The sequence below is a fragment of the Carassius auratus genome, chromosome 12, assembly GCF_003368295.1.
Source record: "Carassius auratus strain Wakin chromosome 12, ASM336829v1, whole genome shotgun sequence".
Lineage (NCBI taxonomy): Eukaryota > Metazoa > Chordata > Actinopteri > Cypriniformes > Cyprinidae > Carassius > Carassius auratus.
The window spans coordinates 9,149,764-9,162,415 of NC_039254.1; the positions used below are offsets into that span (position 1 = coordinate 9,149,764).

The following is a 12,652-nucleotide window of genomic DNA, read 5'->3' on the forward strand; positions in this document are numbered from 1 at the left end:
TAGCTGTTAACAGACCATATTCCTTTGCTGCAGTAACATATATTAGTAGAATACTGTTCATCCCTAATGCCCTGTAATAGCTGTCTGTCAGGTTCTCTTTGCTTTGTGATAAGCCTTGCGTTAATAATAAAATGTACTGTGTAGCAGCAGGGTTGAATCGTAGCGTCAGTTGTAATACTGTTAAATTAGACTTTTTTCAGTTAAAGTGTTTACATTGATTTTGATTTGAATTTTTCAGTAAAGTTTCTTAATAATTTAACAAGATAACCTACCTGCATTGCGATGTTAAGAATGATATCCAATCATCAGACATTATGAGCATGTTTTATTGACACAAGGCTGTTCATTAATATCTTTAGTGCAATCCTATTGGACGTTCTGTAACACTTGCCTGAGTTAGCACCAAGATGGGCGGAGCTTAGTGTAATATGTGTCAGTTTTTAATTATTTAGAAAATAATCTTATATTTACAGCCAATAAGAGAGTAGAACTTATATCTGTTTAAGTTTTTCTCACTGTCAAAATTAATTTGACACATGTTCTCTAATTTTTAGAGATAGGAATTTGGGGTTTTCATGTATGCCAAAATCATCAGTATTAAAACAATAAAAGACCTGAAATATTTCAGTTGGTGTGCAATGAATCTAAAATATATGAAAGTTTAATTTTTATAATTACATTATGGAAAATAATGAACTTTTATCACAATTTGCTAATTTTTTTAGAAGGACCTGTATTTGGGTATAGTGTGTTTTGAACACCTGAATACTGGGATGCATTTTATTCCCACTAATATGCATAGAATAAACCCATGTGACATGTTTTTAATTTACTTCAAGTCTTTATCCTAATGGCATATTTTATTAGGCTTACATTTTAGTGCTTAAGAGCCATTGTTAAGTAAAATATATATGTTTGTGTGTTTTGTAAATACCCTAGATTGCATCTTATTGGTAAATCTACAATAGTACTCTTGGCAACAGCACTAAACAAACAAGCAGAAGGAGAGCTTGTGCTATCTTAAAAGGCAACTTGTGTTTTTGAGCCCACATTTCATTGTGTTATAATGCAAAACCATTTCATTTTAAATTACCATTCAACATTTCTGACACTGCCAGTGGTGCTATCTTGTAGTGTGTTAATTAGCAGTGATAAGCCAAGTGTTTCCTCTGCTATTTCAGCTGTCTTAAGGCTCTCATTCAGCACACGCCAGTAGAAATGAGCGCAGGATTCGGTTAATCAACAGAACGCTTGTCATCTGCTGAGAATTGTAGGTAAGCTGGCAAGCGTGTTGTTTTAGGCAGACATTGAAGAATTGTGTGTTCTGTGGAGGTTACAGTGTGATGGAGTGCCTATTGTTATCAGATATCCTTTAGGAGAGGTTTGGTTGTGTTTTTGTGTATCTCAAGGTCTTGCATCATTGTATGGAGTGTTTCAGGGGCTTAAAAAGATAAATAGCATCATTTGGCAAAAATGGACTTAACAGGATCAGTTTACAAGCCCTGAATTGCATTTAGGGTCTATTAGACTATTATGTCTTTGATTGGTAATTTGGTTTAACGGAATAGTTAACCCTAAAGGGAAATATTTGGAAAATGTACTCACCCTCAGGCCATGAGTTTGTTTTTCTTTGGAAAACATTTGGAGAAATTAAGGATTACATCACTTGCTCACCAGTGGATCCTCTGAAGTGAATGGGTGCCGTCAGAATGAGAGTCCACACAGTTTATAAAACACCACAATAATCCACAAACCGACTCCAGTCCATCACTTAATGACTTGTGAAGCTAAAAAAGCTGCATGTTTGTAAAAAAAATAAAAATAAAATACAAGCAATTTTTTCACAGAAGAAAACAAAATTATTCAGCTTTTTGCTTCACAGCACATTATTGATGGACTGGAGTCATGTGGATCACTTGTGGGTTCTTGTGGTGCTTTATCAGCTGTTTGACGTCTCGTTCTGACGGCACTCTTTCACTGCACAGGATCCATAGTGAGCAAGTAATGTACTGCTAAAATTTTGTTCCGATGAAGAAACAAATTCAGCAACATCTTTGGAAGGTCTAAGGGGGAGTGAATGTTCAGCAAATTTTTTTGTTTTTGGGTGAACTATTTCTTAAAGTTAAAATGCAGATTGTAGAAACTTAATTTACTTAGTTTTTCATCAAAACATCGTAGCTGTATGCTGTTAATTATTTTCATGTTTTATTATGGCTGATAAATGGCCATTATTAAAGTTCTATTATTTTGTATAAATACAAATAAATGTAATATTTAGCACTAAAAACTCAAATTAATCATATTAAATGCAGCAGTAAATTGTCACAACATTATAACGTACAGAACAGTATGAAAATTGTTTATTGATTTTTGGCATTTATTAAAGATTACTTTTAATAGTGTGGTTAAATTATTAGTGTGTTTAAAGTTTGCATAAGTGCTAGATGACTGCAAAAGTAATTTAATTGTAAAAATTGAGGAAATGAACAATTACATCTCCAATTTCGATCTGTATAGATAAACTAAAAAACACGTCTTCAAGCACTTTTTGCAGGTCATATAAAATATCCCATTTAAATATGTTTTTTTCCAGATAAGAAACAGCTACATTGTGTATAGGAATCAGCTTGATTGAAGTTGCCAAACACAATGCCAGTTGTATTACATGCATATTCGTATTTAATTGTAATTACACATTTAGAGGATCTAGAGTGATAAATAGGTGTGATATATATGACCAGCATAAGCAATGCTCTCCTTGCACAAAATCATTTTGTACTTCCTTCTGTCTTGCAAATTATTTCTGGCAGAGTTTTGTGAATAATGTATCCCAGTGGCCTAATGACAGCACACACAAACAGGCAGAAACACACACACAACCCTCAGACTAAACCGTTAATGCAGTCTGAGTAGTTTGAATAGATGAGACTGAGGATTTACATATCATCCAAATCTGGCAGATCCGTAAGTTCTGTGGGAATAGAGACTCTAGAAGTGCGTTTAGTGTGTCTCCAGAGAACTGAACGCTTCCTTATTGGACTAGATCTCAGGCTTATTTTATGTGAATGTTTATTTTTAGTATGTACTATTCTCTCACATTCTCAGCAAATTTCACCTCTGTTGATCCCTAGATACTACTATACTTGCAGTAATGAGCCCATTAATTAACAGGCAGATAAATGGGATTTTCTCAAATGCATCTACAAGATGTGAAATAAAAAGCAATTCATGAGATGGAAATAAGTCGCTGGAAGCAGTGGACAAAATTCAGCAGAAATTTACTGTGGAAGCAATACAGAAGGGTGCTGTCATATTCTGTTCATAGCAGTGCTGTTGGCATTGGTGTAGAATCCCAGAATTCTCAGCGGAATGGCGTTTTTTGTTCATCTTTGCAAGGATATCTTCTTATAAACATGCAGAAACTACTAACTTTACAGCAAATCTCCACAACTGATTCCACCACAGCACTGTTTGTTGAGAATTCACAGCTTATTAATCAGCCTGATTACAGAACTGGTGGGAGTATGGACACACTGCTATGTTCCCAGCCAAAAATCACAAGCGAGAAAAGAAGCGACTGTAAGCGTGCTGGGATAACGTCGCAAAAAATGCAGAAACCTTTATGGCATATAAAGCAAAACTATGTGCAAACAAACAGAGAGACACATATTAATGCAACTTTTTTTAAGTCTTGATTTTGAAAAGACTTTCTATTGTTCCATTAAAAGCATAAATATATAAAGAGAGAGAGAGAAAAAAAAATATATATATATATAAAACATACATTTGATTGATTGATTGGTTCATTCATTTGTTTGTTCATTCGTTTGTTCATTTACTTTATAAATTTGGTCTGTTGTCTGTGAAACAAGGCTTAAATCTAGTCCAAGACTAAAATGATTTGAGTTTAAACTGAAAGAAACATGCACTGACTGATTTTTAAATGATAAAAGGATGCTTTCTTAATGTCAAGCATGTACTTTTGCTGACCGTCCATAGAAAATAACACAAACAAATCTTTTTTTTTTTTTTTTTTTTATAATTTCAGGCCCTGATTTGTGCAGTATATGTAGACAGTGAAGCAGGTTTCAGGCTGATGTGTAGTTACATTAGATATGTGCAGTCATCATTAACAGTATTGCATGTCTAATTATTCTGTTCGGTAGTGCAGTAGAGAGAGTGTCCTTAGAGTAAATGACTTGTTTAAGAAGTGCTTTGATTTTTCTTCCCACTCCTCAGTTTCACATCTGACTTCTCCAGATAATTGGACACTTTTTTTTTCTTTATCCGTCCACTATGTTGCTTGTTTCCTTCAAGTGGAATAGAGGTTATGATATGTGAAAGATGCTAAAAATGTGTATAATCTTCCAACTAAAGTCATTTAAATGCAGTTATAATTCATCCTAATGTTTTGTTCCTGTTGTTTTAATTATTTTAACATGACTTGGGAAGGTTTCTTTATGTGCTGCACTGTGTAAGTCTTTGAGTGTCAAGGTATTTAATTGTGTCTGCTTGTGTGATTTGGTTTCATTAGCAGTGTCCAACAGAACATGCAGATAGCTCTCATGTGTGTGTGGAATAATAACAACTTGTGAAATTTAGATGAACTCTTGACAGCAAGCAGCAGTCTGTAATTATACCTCTAAACATTGTGTTCTGTCATTATAATTTTCTAAGTTTTTCTTCTATGGATTTTGGTGTGCCATCTTCTTCCTTGCCATCATCACTGTGGTTTTTGGCACCTTTATTCTGTCTGAATTAAAAATTCATGTGATATTTCGTTTCTCGTTTCCAAATGCATCGATTAACTTGGTATGGGGTACTAACTTTTCAAAATTCTCTTCAGAAAAGAAACCTCAGCTGAACTGTGGAAGACCCACCTCCAGTTTCACGTCCCTCAAAAAAGAGAGCGCTCATTTGTGTCTCTCACTCTCTGTGACTTGATGAACTACTGTGATTCTGCATTCGGTCCATTGCTTTAAATTTCCTGAATGGCAGAGCCTTGGCCCCCGCTGCAGGGGAGAGACGAGAAGCTTCACAATGGTTATGCAGATGGACGGGAAACTGCCCATGCCCGTGTGGATTTGCAGTCGTGTCTACGTGGAGACACAGACAATCAGACAGGAAATGCAGATGATTCAGTCAGTGGCAGTGTTGAGCTCATAGCCTCATAATGTTGTTTTGATTAATCTTTTGCATAAATGTGCACCACATTGCAATCCATGCTGGTCAAGAACTGACTACTTAGAATGGAACAGACTATCTGACTTACATCTGTGTTATACTTCTCAAAAGTGTGTGGTCGGAAAGATTTGTTAATATTTTTTTTTAAAGAAGTCTCTTATGCTCATCAAGGCTGCATTTATTTGATAGAAAAAAAACAAACACTAAAAACACTAACATTGTGAAATATAAGAGTTGTGAAATATTACAATTTAAATAACATTTTAATATGTTAATATAATAATAAAACTGGAGTGTGTATCTAAACTAATACAATACACATTCAAAATTATAATCTATTAATATGAATCCATTTTAGAATATAATTTATTCCTGTGATGCAAAGAGGAATTCTCAAAAGCCATTACTCCAGTTATGTATGCTGATCTGACACTGAACAAACATTTGTTTCTTATGATCAATGCAGAAAACAACTGTGTTACTTAATATTTTTCTTAATATTTTTGAGGATTCTTTGGTCAATGGAAAGTTTAAAAGAACAGAATTTTTTATATACATATTTTGTAATATTACGTTACTGGCACTTTTGATCAGTTTGAAAGTGACGTGACATACAGCCAAGTATGGTGACCCATACTCAGAATTAGTGCTCTACGTTTAACCTATCCAAAGTGCACACACACAGCAGTGAACACACACCCACACACACACAGTGAACACACACCCGGAGCAGTGGGCAGCCATTTTGTGCTGCAGCGCCCGGGGAGCAGTTGGGGGTTTGGTCCCTTGCTCAAGGGCACCTCATTCATGCTATTGAAGGTGGAGAGAGTCCTGTACATTCATTCCCCCCACCTACAATTCCTGCCAGCCCAATACTTGAACTTGCAGCCCTTGGATTGCAAGTTCAACACTCTAACCATTAGGCCATGACTGCCCCCTTGACTTGACAAAGTGTAATCTCTGTTATAACAGAGATTAGTTTTGTCTTTAAGTGTCATTTAAGGGTTGTTTATTTAAAACAGACTCACAATAAATGTGTTGAAGAAACGACTTTAAAAAGTTATTTTATTTTATTTTTTGTGGTAGAAATTCTCATATGCATCTGATCTAAGTTAAACTGGGTGTCTCCCAACACCAGATGTTATCCTTAGGTGTCTCTGACCGCATCAACAATAGATCTGACTGCACTGGAGAACCAGGCCTTAGACATTTCAGTTAGAAATTATAGTTACCCAATGCCTAAGAATGTCACACTGAGTCGGATGATGTCTCACCCCCATGAAAACTATCACTCAGGAATAAGATTTCTAGTGTTCGACTACATCAGTGTAGCAGTAACCAGACAGACTCTAGACGATGCCTTTGAATGCTTTAATTAGGGTAGGATATCTTGTTTTAATCACAGAGAAACCCTCCAGTAAAAAAAGAAAAAGAAAAAAGATCGATCGATAGAACAGTTTTTATTATTTTCAGTGTCCATTCGCAAAAATATTGCCACATTTTGTATAAGTATAAAGTAGACAAATGTTAAGACTGCAAAGAAGAGAAATTATAGTTTTATAGTTAGTATATATATATATATATATATATATATATATATATATATATATATATATATATATATATATATATATATATATATATATATATAAAATGATTAATTTAAAAGAAAAACCTTCACAATTGATACAAAGGAGGGGAAAATCTATTTAGACTTTGAGAACAGCTTTTGTACCCTTCCAACAGAAACAAGTACACAGACAAACTCTATAATTTTGACCCATACAGTGTATTTTTGGCTATTGCTACAAATATTCCCCCCTGCTAATTATGACTGGTTTTGTGGTCTAGGGTCACAAATATCTCTCATTTCAGGGGTGAAAGCTGTGTTCTGTAGTCAAAACCACAGAAATGCAGGGGGCTGCTATGATGGGCTGGATATGGTGGTGAGCTCCGCTGTTGGTTGTCAGTTGGGAGACGACACTCATGGTGTGTGAGTGGTGGTAATTACTGAAGATGACATCATTCATCATAGTCTGAATCAATTAACCATAAGAGGAATGGACGAAGATGTGAAGAAATTGTTGGTTTGAATCCACCTGCAGATCACTAATCATGTAGTTTTATCTTCATCTTCAACATTCATTATAGAACCTGAGCTATTGTTTGTACATTTAGAGTTTTTAGGTGTGTTTTTTTACAGGAATGAACAGAGACTTACGTTCGGAATACATTAGCAAGCATTAAAAATTGGAACCACTGGCTCTATTGATCTTTGATACTCACATCATTTGTCTCCATACTTTAATCATGCAAATGCATCTAAGAAATCCTTAAACACTGAAGTTAAATCACCTCATCATGCTAATGGAGTGAGGAGATGCTAGGGTACAATGATAGTTTAATAGTGCTGAACATTTTGGATGACAGTTTGATGAGTTCACTCCTTGCTCCTTTCTGCTCATTACTCTGTTCCATCTATGAGAGGAGGAAAGAGGGAATCTCCATGGTAACTATTGAAAGACGTGGCTGCGGTGACCGGGACATCGAGTCACTTGTTCTGTGGGTGGATCACCAAAATCATAATTGCTGACCTCACCTCACACTTAGAAGCTCCAGAACACAGCCAGGTGTGACTGAGCAAATTAGGCAGCGTGCATGCAGGAAGAAAGACAGCTTACAATGACCAAGCTCTTGTCTTAATGCAGTCTGTGACTTCATAGCTTCCTCAACAGTGTCATTCTGTAGATGCTAAAATTAAACTTGATATTTTCGGTTTTCTCTGTATCTTCACATGTAATATTTATGTGTAATGTCTAATGCTATGATCATTCAGAGTGGTTCAAAAGTTTTCATTATAAATTATGTAATCGGCATTGAGTGGAAAGTACAACTTAAAAATGAACAGGATTGTCAGGATGTTCCATTATTAGATTTTTTTCCCCTTTAGCTTTAAAGGGATAGTAAAAAAAAAAAAAAAAAAAAAAAAAAAGATGTTTATCTGCTTACCCCCAGGGCATCCAAGATGTAGGTGACTTTGTTTCTTCAGTAGAACACAAACCAAGATTTTTAACTCAAGCCGTTGCAGTCTATCAGTCTTGTTAATATAAGTGATTGGGAATCACAGCTAAAACATACAATAAAACAACAAAAAAAAAAACATACACAAACAAAACCAAATGAAACCCTGCGACTCGTGACGATACACTGATGTGTAAAGACACAAAACAATCGGTCTGTGCAAGAAACTGAACAATATTTATATAATTTTTTTTACCTCTGATTCACACAATGTCCGAACTGTTAGAACTCTCCTGAGCACATTCTCAGCAGCAGACCTGTGAGTTATCATCTTCTTCTTCTTGCTTTATGGCGTATCGCAGACTTTTAAGTGCTATTTTGCCCGGGCGCATGGTCTAAACAGGTTGTCCCTATTCTCTTAATGAGTAATGGGTGTTTTTTGGGCGTAATGTGCAATAAACCAATCAGAGTGTCATCTTCCATTCCCTTTAAGAGCCAGTTGCGCTCTTGCCACGACGTATTTGCTATTTACATGGCGGAATTATGCAGTCTATTTTCAGCTCCTTTAAATAGCATTGCACTTGCAATGCACCTGAACACACCTCTTTTTTAGACCAGCAAGCCCATCGGCGCACAAATGACGTGGTGCTGGATGAGAAAATGCGAATGGCGCCGGACTGAAACTAGCAAACACACTTGCGCTCCGCCTTGCATCGCATTGCGCTGGGTGTATGATAGGGCCAATAGTGTCAATGGTCCATTTGAGAGAGATATGTGGAGGTAACGCACTTATTAGTCTGCGATCCACCATAAAGCAAGAAGAAGAAGAAGACACTTCCTCACATGCCTGCTTGAGAACGCGCACAGGAGGACATGCTCAGGAGACTTCTACCAGTTTGGACATTGCGTGAATCAGCAGTAAAAATTTATATAAATACTGTTCAGTTTCTTGCATAGACGATCATTTTTGTGTCTTTACACATTAATGTGTCATCAAAAGCTGCAGGATTTAATTTGGATTTGTTTGTGTATGTTTTTTTGTTTTTTTTAAATTGTATGTTTTAGCTGTGTTTCCCATCCACTTACATTATAATAGTGATAGACTGCAACGGCTTGAGTTTAAATCTTGGTTTGTGTTCTACTTAAGAAACAAAGTCACCTACATCCTGGGGGTAAGCAGATAAACATCACATTTTTGGGTGAACTATCACAGCTGCATTGACATCTGAATGACTTAAAGTCCTGAAAAGAGGAGGTCACAACATATTCAAAGTTGCAAATTTACACTTTACGGTAAGGTCCCATTTGTTAACTAACATGCACTAGCAATGAGCAATACAATTTCATAACATTTATTAACCTTTTAATGTTAAAAATATATTTGTTCATTGTGCATGTTAGTTCAGGTTTTTGATCAAAAAAAATATTAGTAAATGTTGAAATTAACATAAACCAAGAATAGTAAATATAGAAATATTGTAGAAATATTGGTCATTGTTATTTTTTATCTAATGTGATTAATAATGTTAACAAATGATACCTTATTGTACTGGAGATTGTGACCAATTTTACTTATTTGATTAATGACTAAGGAGAACAGTAAGCATAGAATCTAAAACATTTCTTATCCTTTTTATTATGATTCTTTATTTATTTTTTTCAGAATCTTATAATTTTTATTATTTCAAGGTTTAATAGAATTAAAGGGATAGTTCACCAAAAAATAAAATAAAACCATGATTTACTCAACCTCGGGTTATACTAGGTGTATCTGAAATTCCTCTTTCAGACAAACGCAATCGCAGTTATATTTAAAAAATGTCCTGGCTCTTTCAATAATGGCAGTGAATGGTGCCCCTCTTTTTGAAGCCCAAAAAAGTACATCCATCTATCATAAAACTCCATACTACTGTAGGGTATCAGACCCGGATGAGACAATTAGAGATTCGATCGGAAGCAGGGTTGAAAAACGAGGAACCAAATTCCACAGAAAGGCTCAAGACAGGATGTTGTAGATCAAATCCCACTGCCACAAGCCAGAACCAAGCCCACTAACTAGCAGCTTGAACAGCTTTCAACATTACAACAGAACAATTATTGATAGTTCCAATTTGGAAAGGAGATTTTCAAATTTGAGGCAAGCAATCAAGATTGATGGTCAAGAGATGCACGGCATGACCATCACATGCTTTTAGTTTGGCTTTTAGTTTTAGCTCTTATCTTTTGCTCTTAGCCATGCTTCTTTTTTTTTAGCACACCTGCTGCTACTGTACTAAGCCATGATGAGAAGAAACACAACCTAGTCTCATCAAACTTAAGTTCTGTTCTTTTACTTTAGTTAGGGCCCGAGCACCGAGGTGCGAGGACCCTCTTGTATCTGCTTTGTTTTTTATTATTAGGGCTCAAGCCTGGAGGGCGAGAGCCCTATTGTTTTCCTTAGGATTATTTTTTTTTTTTTTTTTCTTTATTCTTCTAATTTTTTTCCAAGGTTTCGGGGGCTTTTGGGGTCCTTAACATACTCAAAAACTCTTGAAAATTGGCACACACCTTGGAACCTGCGGCCATTAGGGCCGGGCAGAGTCTGATACACGGGCGTGGCACAGGGGCTCTACAGCGCCCCCTGTAGTACTGAGGGCCATATATCATGCATACTTGCACGTATACATATGAAACTTGGTACATATATATAACTCATCAAACCAAACAACTTTCACACTGCATGTCATAAGCTCCGCCCAACAGGAAGTTGGCTATTTAGGGTTTTATGAAAAACACATGCTCTGGAATTTGATATACTCCTCTGAGGAACTCCACCCGTTCACCACAAAACTCGGTGAACACGATCTCAAGACATTGGGGATGCTAAATTGCGAAGAGATTTTTGATATCTCGAACGGTTTGCCCGTGGCGAGGCGTTGAAATTATGGCGAGAAATGAGAAACAGGAAATGTCTAATAACATCCACATACATTTCCTGAATTTGATCAAACTTAATTTGTTTGTTCGTTGTATGATACCGATCGTATATATGTGACTATTAGGAGTCAAAGTTATAGCGCCACCAACTGGCAGCAGGAAGTGAATCATTTTCAAAACTCTTTGAATTCAGCATCTTATTTTTACTCGATTTGCTTCAAACTTCATCAGAATAATGACAAAACACGGCCGAAGAAAATCTGTTGTGGGGATATTGATATCTAATATAGTGTTGCCATGGCAACGTGTCAAACTTGAATGTTCTGTTCTGATGATTTTTAGGCAGACAAAAAGCTCAGATTTACATGAAACTCGAAACAGATATCAGTATTAAAGATAGCTAAACCATGGCAAAAGCTTTGAAAAGGGCGTGGAAGAGGCACTCTATAGCGCCACCTTTTGTCAAAAGTGGGGGGGTTAGTTTTAGCTACAGACACCAAACTTGGTACATAAATTGTTCTTATCAAGACGGACAACTTTCTAATTCACAGTCATAAGCTACGATCAACAGGAAATCGGCTATTTTGATTTGAATGTGTATTTTTGAGATTTTACAGTTGTAAAATTAATGAATACTCCTCACAGGGGAAGTACACTATACACACAAAACTTTGTCTACATGAAGAAAAAACATCGAGGAACTTAAATTGCTAACAGATTTTGGTTAGCTTGAACGGTTTTGTCGTGGTGATTTTTTGAAATGACTGTAAAAAGTGAAACATTAATCGTCTTCTATTTTTAAATTGCAGCTTCCAAACCTTTAAAAAACATTTTTCATTTAGAAAACCAGTGATTCTGAGGAAATATGCATAGTTTCATGACTTTACAGTGCTGTATGATTAAAAGAAAATTAAAAAACTGTCAGACATCTGATCTCACTCTGTCACTCTGTTTGAGGAATGTATGAGTGCTGACTGAGTGTGTGTGTGTGTGTGAGTGGGGGAGGGGTGTGAGCTGAGTGGCAGACAGACAGAGAGAGAGAGAGAGAGAGAGAGAGAGACTTAAACATCTCTTTAATCACCAGAAAAAAAAACTGTTTTTTAAATTGTTATTTTTTTGTTGTTGTTGCTAATTGTGCTGTTTTCATTACAGCTTAAGAAATATCTTAGGCCTTATCCTTTTCTGACAGTTTCAGGGATTAAAAAAAATCCTAAAAAACCTTATTTGTGCTGCAAATAATAATTTCAAACTCATTTGATACTGACCTCTGACACCCTGTGACATGACATTTATTTGAATTTACATAATCTCAAGGATGTAACAGTAAAACTGTTCAGCTCACAGATGAAGACTAAGCTGTAATGCAAGCAGAACTATTTCACAAATGCTTATAGGTTAATGAAATCATAACAAAACACTTTTAAATTATTTAAGGATTTGGTAACACTTTAAAATAATGTCTCAATTGTTAACATTAGTACATGCATTGGTAACACTTCATAATAGCTGCAATTCTTAGCTAAGCATTAGT

At 35.7% G+C, this 12,652-nt stretch overlaps 1 pseudogene; it reads left to right on the plus strand.

Moving 5' to 3' along the window:
- The window catches only part of LOC113112225 (serine/threonine-protein phosphatase CPPED1-like), a 40,925-nt pseudogene extending 33,648 nt beyond the window's left edge, over positions 1–7,277 (plus strand).
- Positions 7,278–12,652: the final 5,375 nt, after the last annotated feature.